The sequence below is a fragment of the Mirounga leonina genome, unplaced genomic scaffold (genome assembly GCF_011800145.1).
Source record: "Mirounga leonina isolate KUSES-001 unplaced genomic scaffold, KU_Mleo_1.0 Mir_92, whole genome shotgun sequence".
NCBI classification, from domain to species: Eukaryota; Metazoa; Chordata; class Mammalia; order Carnivora; family Phocidae; genus Mirounga; species Mirounga leonina.
In genome coordinates this window covers 26,012,703-26,030,599 of record NW_023270852.1, presented here as the reverse complement: position 1 = coordinate 26,030,599, position 17,897 = coordinate 26,012,703, and the positions used below count along the sequence as shown (strand labels likewise).

General features: G+C 37.9%; 1 protein-coding gene across 1 annotated transcript in view; it reads right to left on the bottom strand.

Moving 5' to 3' along the window:
- CCDC81 (coiled-coil domain containing 81) overlaps positions 1-13,042 on the bottom strand; it is a 61,626-nt gene extending 48,584 nt beyond the window's left edge. Inside the window, exons 1-2 of the mRNA XM_034995177.1 lie at positions 13,007-13,042; positions 6,573-6,690 (exon numbers count right to left, since the gene is read on the bottom strand). The gene's annotated coding sequence lies outside the window, so the exon portion shown is untranslated. The remainder of the gene's footprint in view (positions 1-6,572; positions 6,691-13,006) is intronic.
- Between the last annotated feature and the right edge of the window lie 4,855 nt (positions 13,043-17,897).

Below are 17,897 nucleotides of genomic sequence, written 5' to 3'. Positions count from 1 at the left end.
TGGTTTATGATGAGGAAAGCAGTCTTGTCTGAAAAATTTAACCAAATAGTAGAATTGCACTCAGCACAGTGAGATGCCATGATAGGTACTCGGGAACTGAGATAGACTGAAAATATACCAGATGCATATCTCCAATCCCTTGCTTACTCAAGGGCTTATGCAGAAATGGACTTGTGGTGGATTTCTACCACATTAATTTAGCTAAGATGGAACTGCATTTCCCAGAATTCCCTTCCCTGTATGGCTCTAGGATAAGGTTAGTAAAAAGAGAAATTTGTGTGAGATTTGAAAGGCAGAAGTAAAGCTGAAGACATTTTTATGTTCTGAAGATCATTGTAGGGCCAGACACTGATCTGCTGGCTCACCATGTAGGCATGGGCCAGCAGCCTGGCCTGCACTCTCCAGCTCCCACCAGATCTCCTCCTTCAGCTCCTCTGAATCCTCAAGTAGGTGCATGTTCAACAGTGTGGCCAAAGGCACCACCTTATCCTATAGGTCACATGTATCACTGAAGTTAGATACAATGAGAGACAAATACAAGTCCCAATTTGTTCCTACAGGTTCTAGTTTGTCCTCATGGGTTCCAGCTTATCCTCACCAATCCCAGTCATTTTTTATTCTCCCCCATTTCATGACCATCTTTCCTTCCTGACTGTTGTTCCTGCTGACTTCAGGCCCAACACCAGACATAGACTGCTTCAGAAGCCCCTACAATTATGTAAAGGCTAACACCCATAGCAATCCCATATTCTTCATCATTCATAGGGCTTCTGATTCTGCTTCCTAAGTAAACTCTAACTGATACAGGACTAGTGGTTAGTTGTTAGAGAATTAAATTATTCTTTTTCAGCTTTACTTAGACTCGAAGTCATATAAATTGTGCACTGCAACTCTATTATAAAGATACATTAACACTCAGGTTAGAGGTATGAAGACAATAGAATGGGATTACAAGGAGAGAAATATTACTTATAACTGAGATGATTTGTCTGAATGCTAAGCAAAGAGGTTTGAGCTTTATTTGGAAGTTGTAGATGGTTCCTAAAGGCCTTGGACTAAGACGACCTGATAACTCACAGAGTATATATTCTCCAGTACTGTATTAGGATGAGGTTCATATTTCACCACATGATATAAATAATCTGTATTTCAGATGGCAACTAAAATCAGAGAAATTTCTGAGGGAAATGGAGGAAATCTATCAGATTAAAAGGATAAGTGCTAGCCACTGGAAGGCTGGCCACAGGATGATTAATGTCACTGACAATGACACCTGTTTATAGACTTCTGAGAGATGAAACAGCAAAGATACAATACAATTGAAAAAAAGGTAAATTAGCTACTGTGACAAATGAGAATATTTTGAGAATTAGTTATAAAATGATCACCCAAAAAGGAAATATAGCAAAACTCATCAAATCAGACTACTTGAAAACAGAGCATTTCAAGTAATAGATAGCACACTGTCACCAGTCTGCCTGGACTATCCACAGATAAAAGTCATACAATAGGACTTCCCATGTTTAATAGATGTGACCTCAATGAATAATAAATATGACAATAATACCCATGTATATAACATTATCTATTTGTGAATAGAAAGTTGATATTTATGCTATAATCATTTGCCCCGCCCCTCTTATAAACATTTTGTGACTTTTTTCTATTTCACATGTGCTAAAATGGAAAATTTGGCATGAGCTAACACCTAATATTAGCATAAATAATTTGTATGGCTGAAAAAACTATATTTCTGAGCTTCAATTTTTCATTGATAAAAATAGGAATAATAATGATAAATACTAATAGAGGAAATTCCCATATTTTAAAAGAAAAAATGGGAAAAACTAACATAAGAAAGATTTTTTGGCTTCCAAAAATCCTAAACTTGCCATTACTTGTCCAATTTCACTATTATACCATTCTACATAGGCAAAACAAAATGTGTATTCTATGGACAAAGGAATACTTCTTGATTTTTTTTAAATGAAGACTACTAATCAATAAGCAAATTCTGAAAAGAATTGAAATGTAGATGATTTTAGGCAATGTGTGATAAGGTAGTTAGCCAACTCACCTCACACAAAGATTAATTTAAAATGGATTGTAGAACTAAATCTAGAAGTAAAAACTATAAAGCCTCCAGAAGCTTTTAAAACATGTTTTCAAACATAAGGGAGAAATCTTGTGATATTCAGGTTAAGCATATATTTCTTAGGACATAAAAAGCATAAATTATTGAAGTTAAAAATGTGATAAATGGGACTTTATCAAAATTTAAAAGTTTTGCTCTTCAAAAACACCATTAAGAAATGAAAAAAGAAAGACACAGAACAGGAACAACAGCTCCACAACCCCCTTGATTCCTACCCATTTCCAAGTCTTAGTTTCCCAGTTCCCATTACTCCATATGCTTCCTAACCATCTTCCAATAATTCCCTTCTCCTTAAGATAGCTCAAGTCAATATCTGTAGTCTTGTCTGCTTACCACTTTGTAAAACAACTAAAAGTCAGACTAGTGTGGTGGCATACAATGAGGCTATACATCTTCCCATCCCATTATCAGAGAATAAACTTGAGCATTAAGGAGAAACACTTAAATCCTAGCTTTAGTTAGTCAGGTGGCTTAAGCAGAGCCATGTGCATTTAATGTGAGGGTCCTTTGAAATGAAAACCAGAAAAAGAAAGGGGCAAATGCCAGTAGGAAGATTAGACATTTCTAATGTAGATTAGATTGCGTAGTCCTAGAATAGAAATCAATCCTCACAAGAGCATACTAATTTGAGGTATTTTAGGAGAAAACCACCTGCAGCTGGGAACCACTCAATGGATTCCCCTTGCTCTCCCCCACTTTACAGAACCTCTCTGCCTGCAGAGAAAAATGGGGGAGAAAAGAAGGACCACGTGTATACATCTAATGAGTAGATTATGCAAGAGAATTTATGAGACACAAAAGAAACTAGGGGTTAGGGCGCCTGGGTGGCTCAGATGGTTAAGCGTCTGCCTTCGGCTCAGGTCATGGTCCCAGGGTCCTGGGATCGAGTCCCGCATCAGGCTCCCTGCTCCCTGGGAGCCTGCTTCTCCCTCTGCCTCTCTCTCTCTCTCTCTGTCTCTCATGAATAAATAAATAAAATCTTTAAAAAGAAGAAAAAAAAAGAAACTAGGGGTTAAAACTTCTTTATTCTGTGGATTGGAGAGTGGCTTGTTCAGGGCGCCTGGGTGGCTCAGTTGGTTAAGCGCCTGCCTTCGGCTCAGGTCATGATCCTGGAGTCCTGGGATCGAGTCCCGCATCGGGCTCCCTGCTCGGCAGGGAGCCTGCTTCTCCCTCTGACCCTCCCCCCTCTCATGTGCTCTCTGTCTCTCTCATTCTCTCTGTCTCAAATAAATAAATAAAATCTTAAAAAAAAAAAAAAAAGAGTGGCTTGTTCAAAAGACAAAGAAACAAGGAGGATCTCTCCTGAGATATTCTGTTCCTTTATGGCTTATGCAGTTAGGTCTAGCTCTGCTCTTGTACACGGCAAGGGAGTTAACTAGACCAAAAGCCTAATGCCTGCTCCCTGGCTATGGACTCCATATGATTTTGAAACAGTAAGTTGACCTGTTAGTTAAGAACAACATAAAGTTCTGTAAAGGTCTAATGTGTACTCAGAGAGAAGACTGCATTTGGTATAGGGAAACAGAACTCTACTCCATGACTGCTGACAGCTTATCAAGTCTTTCTTTCATGGATCATGCCTTTGGCATATCTAAAAAGTCATTGCCACACCTAAGGTCATTAAGATTTTCTCCTATGTTGTCTTCTAGGAATTTCAGTTTCATACTTTGTATTTAGGTCTATTATCCATTTTAGGTTAATTTTTGTGATGGGTATAAAGTCTGTGTCTAGATTCTTTTTTGTGTGTGAATGAGCAGTTGTTTTGGCACCATTTGTTGAAGAAACTATCTTTGCTCCCTTGTATTGCCTTTGCTCCTTTGCCAAAGATCAGTTGACTGTATTTCTGTGGGTCTATTTCTGGGCTCTCTGTTCTGCCTCACTATCTATTTGTCAATTCTTTTGCCAATACCACACTGTCTTGATTACTATAGCTTTATAGTAAGTGTTGGAGTTGGACACTATCAGTCCACCAACTTTGTTCTTTTTTGACATTGAATTGGCTCTTCTGGGTCTTTTGCCTCTTCATATGGACTTTAGAATCCGTTTGTTGATATCCACAAAGTTACTTGCTGGTATTTTAATGGGATTGCATTAAATCAATAAATCAAGTTAGGAAGAACTGACATCTTGACAACATTGTGTCGTCCTATCCGTGAACATCCTATTTTCATACTATTTTTTTTCTTGTCTTATTGCATTAACTAGGACTTCCAGTACAATTGAAAAGGAGTGGTGAGAGGAGACATCCTTGTCTTGTTCCTAATCTTAGCAGGAAAGCTTCTAGTTTTTTACCATTAAGTATGATGTTAACTGTAGGGTTTTTGTAGGTGTTCTTTATCAAGTTGAGGATGTTACCCTTTACTCCTAGTTTGCTGAGAATTATTATTATGAATGGATGTTGAATTTTGTCAAATTTTTTTCTATACCTATTGAAATGATTATGTGATTTTTCTTCTTTAACCTATTGATGTGATGGATTACATCATTTGATTTTCAAATATTGAACCAGCCTTAAATACCTGGCTTAAATCCCACGTGGTCATGGCATATAATTCTTTTTATACATTGTTGAATTCATTCACTAATATTTTTTTGAGGATTTTTGCATCTGTGTTCATGAGGGATGTTGATCTGTAGTTTCTTTTCTTGTAATGTCTTTGTCTGGTGTTAGGATGATGCTGGCCTTAAAATGAGTTAGGAAGTATTCCCCCTGCTTCTATTTTCTGGAAGAGACTGTAGATAATCAGTATAATTTCTTCATTAAATATTCTATTGCAGGGCACCTGGATGGCTCAGTCATTAAGTGCCTTCTGCTCAGGTCATGATCCCGGGATCCTGGGATCGGGCCCCGCATCAGGCTCCCTGCTTGGCAGGAAGCCTGCTTCTCCCTCTCCCACTCCCCCTGCTTGTGTTCCCTCTCTTGCTGTCTCTCTCTCTGTCAAATAAATAAATAAAATCTTTTTAAAAAAATTCTGTTGCAGACCTCACCAGTGAACTCAGTAGGCCTGGTGCTTTCTGTTTTGGAAGATTATTAATAATTTACTTTCTTTAGACCCATATAGATTGTCTATTCTTCCTTTTGTTTTTCTCCAAATTGACTCCCAAGTTTTGAAGGACTTTTATCTACCACTATCTTTTCCATTTTTCTCAAACCCCAAGTACAAATACCACATGAAGGAAATAAAATTCCAAACAAGAAATATATATTATAGTTGTTCTAAGCAGCCTCATTAGTTATGCAATTTCCTTTAAATATACAATACATACCTAGTATTCTAATAGTTATCAGTCATTTCAGCATTCAAAAGAAGGCCAAAAGTTATGACAATTTGATTGTTCTTTGAAGCTGGTATATGATGGTAGGTCACTTCATCAATGAGTGACCCTGGCTGATATCCCACCTGGTAGATTTTAATAATTTGATTTCTGATACTTAGTGAACACTTAGTATATGAGTTTTATGTAAATTAACTCATTTGTACCTTACAATGTGCCTCTAAGGTAGATACCGTTGTCACTTCATTTTACGGATGAGAAAACTAAGACACAGAGAGGCAAAGTAAGTTGATAAAATCACATCAGTAAGTAAATGGTAAAGCCAGGTTTTGAACCCCAGTTATGTGGCTCTAGAGGCCATTACCTTGACCACTTTAAATGATTCAGTTTTATTGTCCTCTACGCATCCTTGCAAAAACAAAAAGCAAAGCAAAACAAAACAAAACAAAAAACAGAAAACAGAAACAAAAACACAACTTTGTGTCTTTGGGAAAAGAAACTGCTAGTGCTGTTGTGATCTAAGAAAACTGTGGCTCCTGGTTGGAAAATATTAGGTTTTTATCAATTAAATAAAGTTGAATCTGGTGATGGCTCAGATGTCTAATACATATTAGTCCACAATGGGTTCTAAATGGAAAAAAAGGAACAGTAGGTCCTGAAACTGCTTCAGTGAGTGTTTGAGCCAGAACATGTATAAGTAAATTTTATTTCACATTTAAACTTATTGTCTGACAGAGGCAATTAAATTTCTCTTTCATCTCTGCATTTGCCAAAGGGAAATTAAAATGGAGTTCTTTGGTCAAATAAGCTAGAAAAACATCAAGTTAAACAAATTTAAATAGGTTTCTTTACTGAGGGTTTTGCAGAGACTTTAGTATGTAACTACATAGTAACATGAATTTTAAGAGGTGGGAAGATTATGCTGTGTTTCTTAAACTATTTGATCATAGAAGCTTTTCTTCACAGCATCTAGCAGACTTAGTGTTTTATGGTATGCATATTAAAAAACATATTATGCCATATTCAATAAATTCATATTCCATATGATACTCATATATCATATTCAAAAAACTGGGAATAAACTGAGGTCTTGGAAAGTATCATTCCCTAGTGAAAACAAAGCCCAAAACACCTCTCATACCTCAATTTCTTCCTTTGTGGATCCTTCTGAAACTCTAAAGTTGGAAGCTACTAGGGAAGCTTAATCAGGGAAGCACTCACATCTCCACAAAGCATACTGTCTTCATATCTTGTTCACCCTTTCAAAAAAAAAAAAATCTATTGAGCATCTACTATTTGCTAACAATTAAAAAGATAGTTCCTGACCTCAAGAAGTTGACGGTCTATCCGGTTAAAAAGACAAGTAAATAGGCACTAATAATTTAGCATGATTAGATGCCACAGAATGCTATAGGAGAAAAGAAAAAAAAGAAAAGAAAAGATTATCTAGTCTTGAGGAGTTAAAGAAGGCTTCTCAGGGAGAGTGATATCAAAGCTGAGACCTAAGGAGGGATTATAGGAACAAAGGGAATGGAAGAAGAGCATATCATGCTGAACAGAAAAACACATGCAAAGACCCCTTCAAACCATACACACACAGAATATGAGCAAGTTGGGGTGGGGAAGATGAGTATTAGGAAATAAAGCTGAAGAGGTGAGGAGGATCTCTAATGAATCCCTACTTCATTCTGAAATCGAGAAATTGAAGTATATTAAGCTAGGAATTGAGATGATCAGATTTACATATTATACAGATCACTCCAACTGCAGTGTGGCAAACAGGTTAGAGGAAGGAAGGATTCAAAGCAGCAGAGAGACTCTTTAAAAGACTCTCTCCAGGAAGGGTTTACTTCCTATTCAAAATGTCATCAGTGCAACAATGGCAGCACCACCTGGAAGCCCGGAAGTGCCGGCCCATCCCAGGCCTACTGAATCAGAGTCTACATTTATAAGGGCCCTGGAAGATTTGTTGGTACAGTAGAGGTACTGGCCTAAACTGCACAGTAGATGTAAAAATAAAGAAGTAAACACATTTAAGAACTATTTGGAGGAAGACATAATAGTACTTAGCATAACCATTGATTGGGTAGGGCAAGGAGAAAAGAGAAATCAGTAAGGTAAAGAAGCCTGATAGAAATTAATGCAATTTCCTAAGATAAGGGACACTGGGAACAGAGAGACAGAGGAAAGAGATGAGTTCTGTTTTGTATACAGTTGATCCTTGAACAACATGGGTTTTAACTGTGCAGATCCATTTATATATGGATTTTTAAAAATAAATACAATACAGTGCTGCAAATCTAATTTCCTGATTATTTTTTATGATTTTCTTAATAACATTTTCTTTACTCTAGCTTACTTTATTCTAAGAATATAGTATATAATACACATAACATACAAAATATGTGTTAGTCAACTGTTGACAGTATGGTGCCCAGTCAATAGTAGGCTATTAGTGGCTAAGTTTTTGGAGAGTCAACATTTATAAGTTTTCGACTTTTATTTGACTGGGGGTAGGGGGACTTGGTGCCACTAACCCCTGCATTATTCAAGGGTCAGCTAAAAATCAGTATATTTTTAAGTTCCTATAGGACATGAAGCTTTTCAGGAAACAGCTGGAAGTAAAACTCTGGAGTTGAAAAAAGAGATCTGGAGTCATCAGAATGTGTTGAAATAGATTAGATCACTCTAGAGCTGCACTTTCTAATATGGTAGCCTCTAGCCTCATGTGAGGACATGAAATGGGATTACTGTGACTGAGAAACTGAATTTTAAAATTTTATTTATTTTTAATTTAAATTTAAAAGTCGGGGCCCCTGGGTGGCACAGTCGGTTAAGCAACCGACTCTTGGTTTTGGCTTAGGTCATGATCTTAGGGTCATGAGATCGAGTCCCGAGTCGGGCTCCTTGTTCAGTGGGGAGTCTGCTTCTCCCTCTGCCTGCCACTCTCCCTCTCCCCCTCTCTGTCAAATAAATAAATAAAAATCTTTAAAAACAAAAATAAAATAAAAGATTTTATTTGACAGAGAGACACAGCAAGAGAGGGAACACAAGCAGGGGGAGTGGGAGAGGGAGAAGCAGGCTTCCTGCCAAGCAGGGAGCCTGATGCGGGGCCCGATCCCAGGACCCTGAGATCATGACCTGAGCCAAAGGCAGAATGCTTAACGACTGAACCACCCAGGCACCCCTATAAATAAAATCTTTAAAAAAAAATAAAAATAAAAATAAAGGGAACATTGATACAGGCAGAATCCCTGAGAAGTTAAATCAGGATGGGCTTTGAAATGAAGATGAGCCTTGGACAGCTAGAGAAAGCACTCCATCCCCAGTGACAGGAAGAATGGAGAAAAGGATAGGTACAGATGTTGGGCTGCAGAAAGTGGCAAACATTCCCATCTGATAATGTCTTCTTTCTCAGAAAGTGACCAGTTGTCAGCTGGTGAGAGGGATGTAATGAGTAGGAAATATATAAAGAGATCAGGAGAATTTTAAAAATTGTCATGGGACTTCTGGTGTCCTTTTAGGGATGCACAAACCTGGACAAAGAGATGCTGCCAAACTTACCATGAGCAAACAAACAAACAACAAATTCAGAACTTTCTTTAATCCATCCAAGCGTTGAGGTTGCCCAGTAACCAACAGAGAGACAAGATGTGACACTGGCTTATCTAGACAAAGCTGAACAAGAAGAGAAGTTCAGCTAAGATGATTGGTTAGAAAGGGTGAAGCCTCTGGAGCTGCAAACATAGGGAGTCTCAACACTCTTATGAGCTTTTCCTCCATGAACCAACTGGGTGGTCACACAAAAGGTTTGGAGAATACTGGGAAGGTCTCTTTATTGAGCAAAACTTGGGAGAGGAACAGTAGCCCTTGCTGGAGGACTTGCTGCAATAGCTTGCTAGGACTCTCCACTCCTATCTTCGAGGGAACAAAAGCCTTAATTTGAGGCAGACAAAACCTGTCACTCTTAGGGCACTTGTAAAGAGAGGGCCAAGAGAAGAGAACAGGAGGGAAAAAAAAAAAAAATCTATCCCAGGTACAGAGGCAGAAAAATGTGTTGGGCTTAGAACTATGCTAGTGGAGGCAGGAGCACTGAGAAAACCCACACCCCCAAGAGCCAGGGATGGTGACTGCCTAAGAGTGAGTCTTAATTAGAACAGAGAACATCTCCACCCCAACTCCCAATCCCCACTGTCAGTTAACTAGCACCAAGCAAAAATTAACTTGTAAGACTTTCTCTGAGGTGCAATAAAAGCTTCAAATCTAAATGTGAGAGTGGAGAAAAGTAAACCTCTGGTAGACTACCCCTACCCCAAAATACAAAGTACAGTTCAGAATTTTAAGCCTGTGGTACACTGACAGTAATCTCAAACCCAGCCCAATTACTAACTCTATACTAAAGGCCTAGTAGAAGGACAGGTGTGCTTATTTCCAGGCACACAAATTATTTATCTCAGTCTCTATGCTACAGTAGATGTCTGGCTTTCAAAAAAACAAAACAAAAAAATGATAAAGAATACAAAAGGTCCAGAAAAAAAACAATACCTTCCTACAACAGTACCTTCCTAAGAGACAAAGTAATCATCAGAATTAGAGTTAGATGAATGGATAAAGAAAATGTGATATATATATATATATATATATAAAATGGAATATTATACAGCCATCAAAAAAGAAATCTTGCCACTTGCAATGATGTGGACAGAACTAGAGGGTATTATGCTAAGTGAAATAAGTCAATCAGAGAAAGATAATTATCATAGGATCTCACTGATACGTGGAATTTAAGAAACAAGGCAGAGGATCATAGGGGAAGAGATGAAAAAATGAAACAAGATGAAACCAGAGAGGAAGACAAACCATAAGAGATTTTAATCTTAGGAAACAAACTGAGGGTTGCTGGAGGGGAGGGGGGTGGATGGGTGGGGTAACTGGGTGATGGACACTGAGGAGTGTATGTGTTGTATTGAGCACTGGGTATTATGTAAGACTGAAGAATCACAGACCTGTACCCCTGAAACAAATAATACATTATATGTTAATTTTAAAAAAAAGAACTAGAGTCAGATATGACATATATGTTGGAACTGATAGGGAATTAAAAATAAGTATGTTAAGTCTCCAATGGAAGAGATGGACAATATATAAGATCAGATAGATAATATCAACAAAGGAATGGAAACTATAGAAAAAAAAAATAAATGAAAATACTAGAAAGGAGCCCTGAGTGGCACAGTTGGTTAAGCATCCAACTCTTGTCTTTGGCTCAGGTTGTGATCTCAGGGTTGTGAGACTGAGCTGCACGTTGGGCTTCATGCTCAGCAGGGAGCCTGCTTGAGATTCTCTCTCCCTCTCCTTCTGCTCCCACCCTCCGCTCACGCAAATGCTTTCTCTCCCTAAAATAAATAAATCTTTAAAAAAGAAAATACTAGACAAGAAAAGACCCCGAATAGCCAGAGGAATGTTGAAAAAGAAAAGCAAAGCTGGTGGCATCACAATTCCGGACTTCAAGCTCTATTACAAAGCTGTCATCATCAAGACAGTATGGTACTGGGACGCCTGGGTGGCTCAGATGGTTAAGCATCTGCCTTTGGCTCAGGTCACGATCCCAGGGTCCTGGGATCGAGTCCCGCATCAGGCTCCCTGCTAGGTGGGGAGCCTGCTTCTCCCTCTGCCGCTGCATCTCTCTCTCTCTCTCTCTGACTCTCATGAATAAATAAATTAAAAAAAAAAAAAAGACAGTATGGTACTGGCACAAAAACAGACACATAGATCAATGGAACAGAATAGAGAACCCAGAAATGGACCCTCAACTCTATGGTTAACTAATCTTTGACAAAGCAGGAAAGAATGTCCAATGGAAAAAAGTCTCTTCAACAAATGGTGTTGGGAAAATTGGACAGCCACATGCAGAAGAATGAAACTGGACCATTTCCTTACACCTCACACAAAAATAGACTCAAAATGGATGAAAGACCTAAGTGTGACACAGGAATCCATCAAAATCCTAGAGGAGAACACAGGCAGCAACCTCTTCGACCTCAGCCGCAGCAACTTCTTCCTGGACATATCACCAAAGGCAAGGGAAGCAAGGGCAAAACTATTGGGACTTCATCAACACAAAAAGCTTTTGCACAGCAAAGGAAACAGTCAACAAAGACAACCGACAGAATGGGAGAAGATATTTCCAAATGACATATCAGATAAAGAGCTAGTATCCAAAATCTATAAAGAACTTCTCAAACTCAACACCCAAAGAACAAATAATCCAATAAAGAAATAGGCAGAAGACATGAACAGACATTTCTGCAAAGAAGACACCCAAATGGCCAACAGACACATGAAAAACTGCTCAACATCACTCAGCATCAGGGAAATACAAATCCTCAATGAGATACCACCTCACACCAGTCAGAATGGCTAAAATTAACAAGTCAGGAAACAACAGATGTTGGCGAGGATGTGGAGAAAGGGGAACCCTCCTACACTGTTGGTGGGAATGCAAGTTGGTACAGCCACTCTGGAAAATAGTATGGAGGTTCCTCAAAAAGTTGAAAATAGAGCTACTCTATGATCCAGCAGTTGCACTACTGGGTATTTACCCCAAAGATACAAATGTAGTGATCCAAAGGGGTATGTGCACCCCAATGTTTATAGCAGCAATGTCCACAATAGCCAAACTATGGAAAGAGCCAAGATGTCCATCTACAGATGAATGGATAAAGAAGATGTGGTATATATATATACACACACACACACAATGGAATATTATGCAGCCATCAAAAAAACGAAATCTTGCCATTTGCAATGACGTGGATGGAACTAAAGGGTATTATCCTAAGCGAAATAAGTCAATCAGAGAAAGACAAGTATCATATGATCTCGCTGATATGAGGAATTCAAGAAACAAGACAGAGGATCATAGGGGAAGGGAGGAAAATATGAAACAAGATGAAACCAGAGAGGGAAACAAACCATAAAAGACTCTTAATCTCAGGAAACAAACTGAGGGTTGTTGGTGTGGTGGGGGGGTGGGAGGGATGGGGTGGCTGGGTCATGGACATTGGGGAGGGCATGTGCTATGTGAGTGCTGTGAATTGTGTAGGATTGATGAATCACAGACCTGTACCTCTGAAACAAATAATACATTGTATGTTAAAAAAAAAAAAAGGATAGTAGGAAGGGAGAAATGACGGGGGAGAAATTGGAGAGGGAGACGAACCATGAGAGACTATGGATTCTGAGAAACAAACTGAGGGTTTTAGAGGGGAGGGGGTGGGGGGATGGGTTAGCCAGGTGATGGGTATTAAGGAGGGTGCGTATTGCATGGAGCACTGGGTGTTATACGCAAACAATGAATCATGGGACACTACATCAAAAACTAATGATGTAATATATGGTGACTAACATAACATAATAAAATAAAATAAAATAATTAATTAATTAAAAAAAAGAAAATACTGGAAATTTAAAACTCAGTCATAGAGATGAAGAATGCCTCCACCAGCTTATTAGTAGACTTAACAAGCCAAGGAAAAATTTAGTGTACTTGAATATAGGTCTGTTGAAAATTACCAAACTGAGGATGCCTGGGTGGCTCAGATGGTTAAGCGTCTGCCTTCAGCTCAGGTCATGATCCCAGGGTCCTGGGATCAAGTCCCGCATCGGGCTCTCTGCTCCTTGGGAGCCTGCTTCTCCCTCTGCCTCTCTCTCTCTGTCTCTCATGAATAAAGAAATAAAATCTTAAAAAAAAAAAGAAAATTACCAAACTGAAACACAAAGAGAGAAAAACGTGAAAATAAACAGAAAAGAGCTGTGAGACAAAATCAGTGGTCTAACACACACATAACTAGAATCATAGAAAGAACGAGACAGGGATGCCTGGGTGGCTCAGTTGTTAAGCATCTGCCTTTGGCTCAGGTCATGGTCCCAGGGTCCTGGGATGGAGTCCCACATCGGGCTCCTTGCTCAGCAGGGAGTCTACTTCTCCCTTGCCTGCCACTCCTGCCTGTGCTCTCTCTCTGACAAATAAATAAAATCTTAAAAAAAAAAAAGAACGAGACAAAAAATTGAAAGATAATATGACCAAGAATTTTCCAAAATTAATTACAGACATCAAATCACAGATCCAAGAAGCTCAGAAAACACTAAGCAGGACTAAAAAAAACAAAAACAAAATAAAAAACAACTTAGGCAAATCATTTGCAAACCGTTGAAAACAAAAGACAAGGGAAAACCTTAAAAGCAGCCAGAGGATAAAATAATGGTTGTGGTGAATGAGATAAAAGTTTATCAAAAAATATAAGTTAGAGATTGTGGTTACAGGTTTTCTTATACAACATTCACTGCCTTTTACAAAAAAAAAAAAAGGCACATATATTGGACTTATTCAAAATTCAGGTTGATAGGTGATAGAAGGTGATAGAAAAGGAATGGGACAAAGGGTACTGAGATACTGAATATGCCAAATAATCAGTTGAAGTAAAAAAATGTCTGAAAACATCTAACTCTACAGGCCACAATGTAATGCAAAATATTATCTCACTATACTTTCAAGAAACAATATTTTTAGTGAAATTAATTTTTTATTTCCTTTTAATGTTGAGCAAGAAAGGATGCAATACATGGTAAATTGTGAAGGAGGATAACATTCTGTGGTTTTCCCAAAGACTAATTAGAGATTAGATTGATTTCAATATTTAAGTAACGAAAGGATCTTTTAAATCATACAAGAATTGGTAAGCAGCAGACACGACAATTCTGCCAACATTATAAGGCTCTTTAAACATAGCCACCACTGAAATAATAGTCCTTCTCTCCATTTCCATTAATGCAGGCCAGAGATCAAGTAAGGAAGATAAAGTACATAAGCCTAACCAATTTCACATGCTTTTAGTCTAGATTTAATACCTGATGACTATTATAATGATCATAGGAAAATCCCTGAAATCCATATAAACTAGCTTCAATAACAAAACAAATCTCAGTTAAGAAAAATAGAATCTAGGGGCGCCTGGGTGGCTCAGTTGGTTAAGCGACTGCCTTCGGCTCAGGTCATGATCTTGGAGTCCCAGGATCGAGTCCCGCATCGGGCTCCCTGCTCGGCGGGGAGTCTGCTTCTCCCTCTGACCCTCCCCCGCTCATGCTCTCTCTCAGTCTCTCTCTCAAATAAATAAATAAATAAAATCTTAAAAAAGAAAAAAAAATAGAATCTATAAAGAGAAAATGCACATAATGAAACCAAAGGAGATATCCTCAAATGTCACCAACAAATGTTCATAATTCCATGACCTGATGCATTATTAAGATACCACTGAAAATCTAAACTAAGACTAAAATAACACCCCAAAAAATATGCTAAAGACCACCACTCTAAGTTATGCAATAAATGTCTTAGTCTATAAATGTTGTCTTTTTGAACTATGGATATTTTCTTGGGAGTACTGAGAATTCAAACAGAAACTCCAACTGGCCAAACATATATACATGATTCTCAAGAGAGAAACTGTATCAAACCTTAACATGCAAAACAAATCATCTAAACTCATACAGACCTATATATTCTAAGACCTCAAACAAACTGGTGTAACATTAACCTTACCTGGGTTCATGTGTTCTAAAGACCACTGACTTTTCCTTCCTCCAAATTTGTATTTAAATTCCAGTTAGTTAACATACAGTATATTAGTTTCAGGTGTAGAATTTTGTGATTCATCACTTACATACAACACTCTAAAGACCACTGTTTCAACAATGTGTCCCTGCCAAAATAATCCAAGACTAACTCTAGCTCCCAAAACCCCCTCCCAATTCTTCCCATTTGAGATGCCCTACTGTTCTCTTAGTGTACACTCTCCCTTGCTACAGCATCCTAATAAACCTAACTTTGAGTAAGAGTTTATGCCTAGTGGTCTTTGTATTATAGACCTTAATAGGTTTTAGGTTCCCCTGAGATCCTTGGTATCATGGTGTGGACCATCAACTGGTAGCAGTATGCACGTCTGAACCCCCTTTAGCTTCCCCTTGCTCAGGGTCAATCTTGAGCTGAAATTACATTCCAGTTATTTCAATGAGTTATTCAGTGTTGAGTTTTGGGTTTTGTCCTGGGAAGAAATTCCCCTGGGATTCCTTGGCTAGCTAATTAGATATTTAATCATTTTCCTTGGTAAAGGTCTGACAAATCTTTGATTTATCATTGGCCATTTTGCTTGTCTATTGTCTATAGTACTGTTGCATGTCCAAAAAAGAAGTTCATGGACAGTTAAAGATCCATTAAATCTGTCTTCCAAACTTCCCTCTGAAGGACTCATGAATTCACGAGGTCTTAATAATCTGGCATCATTTAGGCAAACTTCTTATAATTTAACCTTTTTAAGACCATATAAGAATGCTCTTTAGTCTTGTCTGTGTGAAATACTGGCTTTAGGAAAGATACTCTCTTAATATTCCACTTGCCAGGAGGCTGTTGAGCAATGACCCTAGAGACTCACACAAGCAAAACTTTCCCTTTCAACCTAAGTCAGCCTGGTTGTCTTATGGCTCATCAGCAAAACACTTGAGCTACCTCTTGGCAGAATTCTGGCCTCTATGTTCTCATTTTTGCACATACCTTTCTCAATGACAAATTCACCAAAGGCAATTTGGAATTACAAGTGGCCACTTAGGGAAATTTTTGACATGAACAAAATTGTTTATTTGAGAAGCACCCTAAATCAGAAGAGGAATGAATCAGATAATAAGGGATTTTTTAAAAATCTACAGAAGCTCCTGTGCTAATTGGTTTATATTAAATACCCACATAAATTTAAAGAAATAATTCAAGAAACTCCAAAAAGGGGGGGGAATCTCCTAATTCTTTACATTTTTGGTCCTTCTAAGGAAAAACATCTGTTACATCTGCAGCTCTGAAAAAAAGATTTTAACTGTCATTAGTTAAGCCAATAGTTATGAGAAAAAAGAAAAGCAAAGCAAAGCTTTTAGCCATAATTTAAAGTCTTTTAAATTTGATTTATGAACACAGGTTTATAAATTACATTAGAAAATTTTCATTTAATATTCTTGAAATATAGATGCTTCTGTACAAACTTGAGTTAATATCACTTTTCTTCCTTACTTTACCACAATGTAAAAATATTCTAGTTGGGGGGTGCCAGGATGGCTCAGTTGGTTAAGGGGCTGAGGTCATGGTCTCAGGGTCCTGGGATGGAGCCCCACGTTGAGCTCCCTCCTCAGCAGGGAGTCTGCTTCTCCCTCTGCCCTTCCCCCCTCATGCTTGTTCTCTCTCTCAAATAAATAAATAAAATCTTAAAGAAATATATTCTAGTTGGTACAGCTTAGGGTTTTTTCCTCCCATAGTTTAAAGTGTCTATTATATTTATTATATAGGTTTATTATTTATACATTTATATCATTTATATTATTTATAAATTTATTATACAGGTTATATGGGTTAACATCGTTTCCACAAGTCATTTAAATTACAAAAAACTAAAATGTGTCTAACAAAATGAAATTATATAATAAAAGTCTTTAGAGATTTTAAATTTATGGAATTCTTATGCTACAACCAAAAGGACTTCCTCCAGCAGCTTAATTTGTGATTTCCAGAGTGTTAGTTAACTTTAAGAATATAAATATATATTTAATAAATAATCTTTAACAACTAGGCAATATAATTTTGCCAAACGTGCTTATTTATAAATTTTATTTTATTTATTTATTTATTTATTTATTTATTTATTTATTTATATGAGAGAGAGTACACGAGCAATGGGGGTGGGGGGAGGAGAAGAGGGGGAGGGAGAAGGAGAGGGAAAGAATATCAAGCAGATTCGGCACAAAGCACAGAGTCGGAAGCAGGGCTCAATCCCACGAACTTGAGATCATGACCTGAGCCAAAACCAAGAGTCAGATGCCCAACCAACTGAGCCACCCAGGTGCCCCACATGTGCTTTTATTTAATAAATGGAGTAGGCCTTTAGATTATGTTCATTTTGAAGGAATATAAAAGAATTTGTGTAGGGGGGATGCGCAGGTCATAATCTCAGGCTTGTGAATACGTTCATTACATTTAACCAACTTTGTCAAAAGTTTTAACACATTTATTGATCCTTTCCGAACTATTACTTGTACCTCATTATAAACCCAGATGAATAAAGTTTACCCCTCAAACCTTCTACACTTTCTGTACACTCTTAAATTTGTCTTTCAAAAAAGTACTCTTTTATAACCTCGCACAACCAGACTCCTTTTAGGGCAAAATAATTTTTTTATCTAGGTAGAAAAAGTGTTCATTACTACTCTACATGTACATCCTCTTACCTATACAAATACTTGTGTTTTTTTTAAAGATTTTATTTATTTATTTGTCAGAGAGAGAGCACAAGCAGAGGGAGTGGCAGGCAGAGGGAAAGCAGGCTTCCCGCTGAGCAGGGAGCCTGATGTGGGACTTGATCCCAGGACCCTG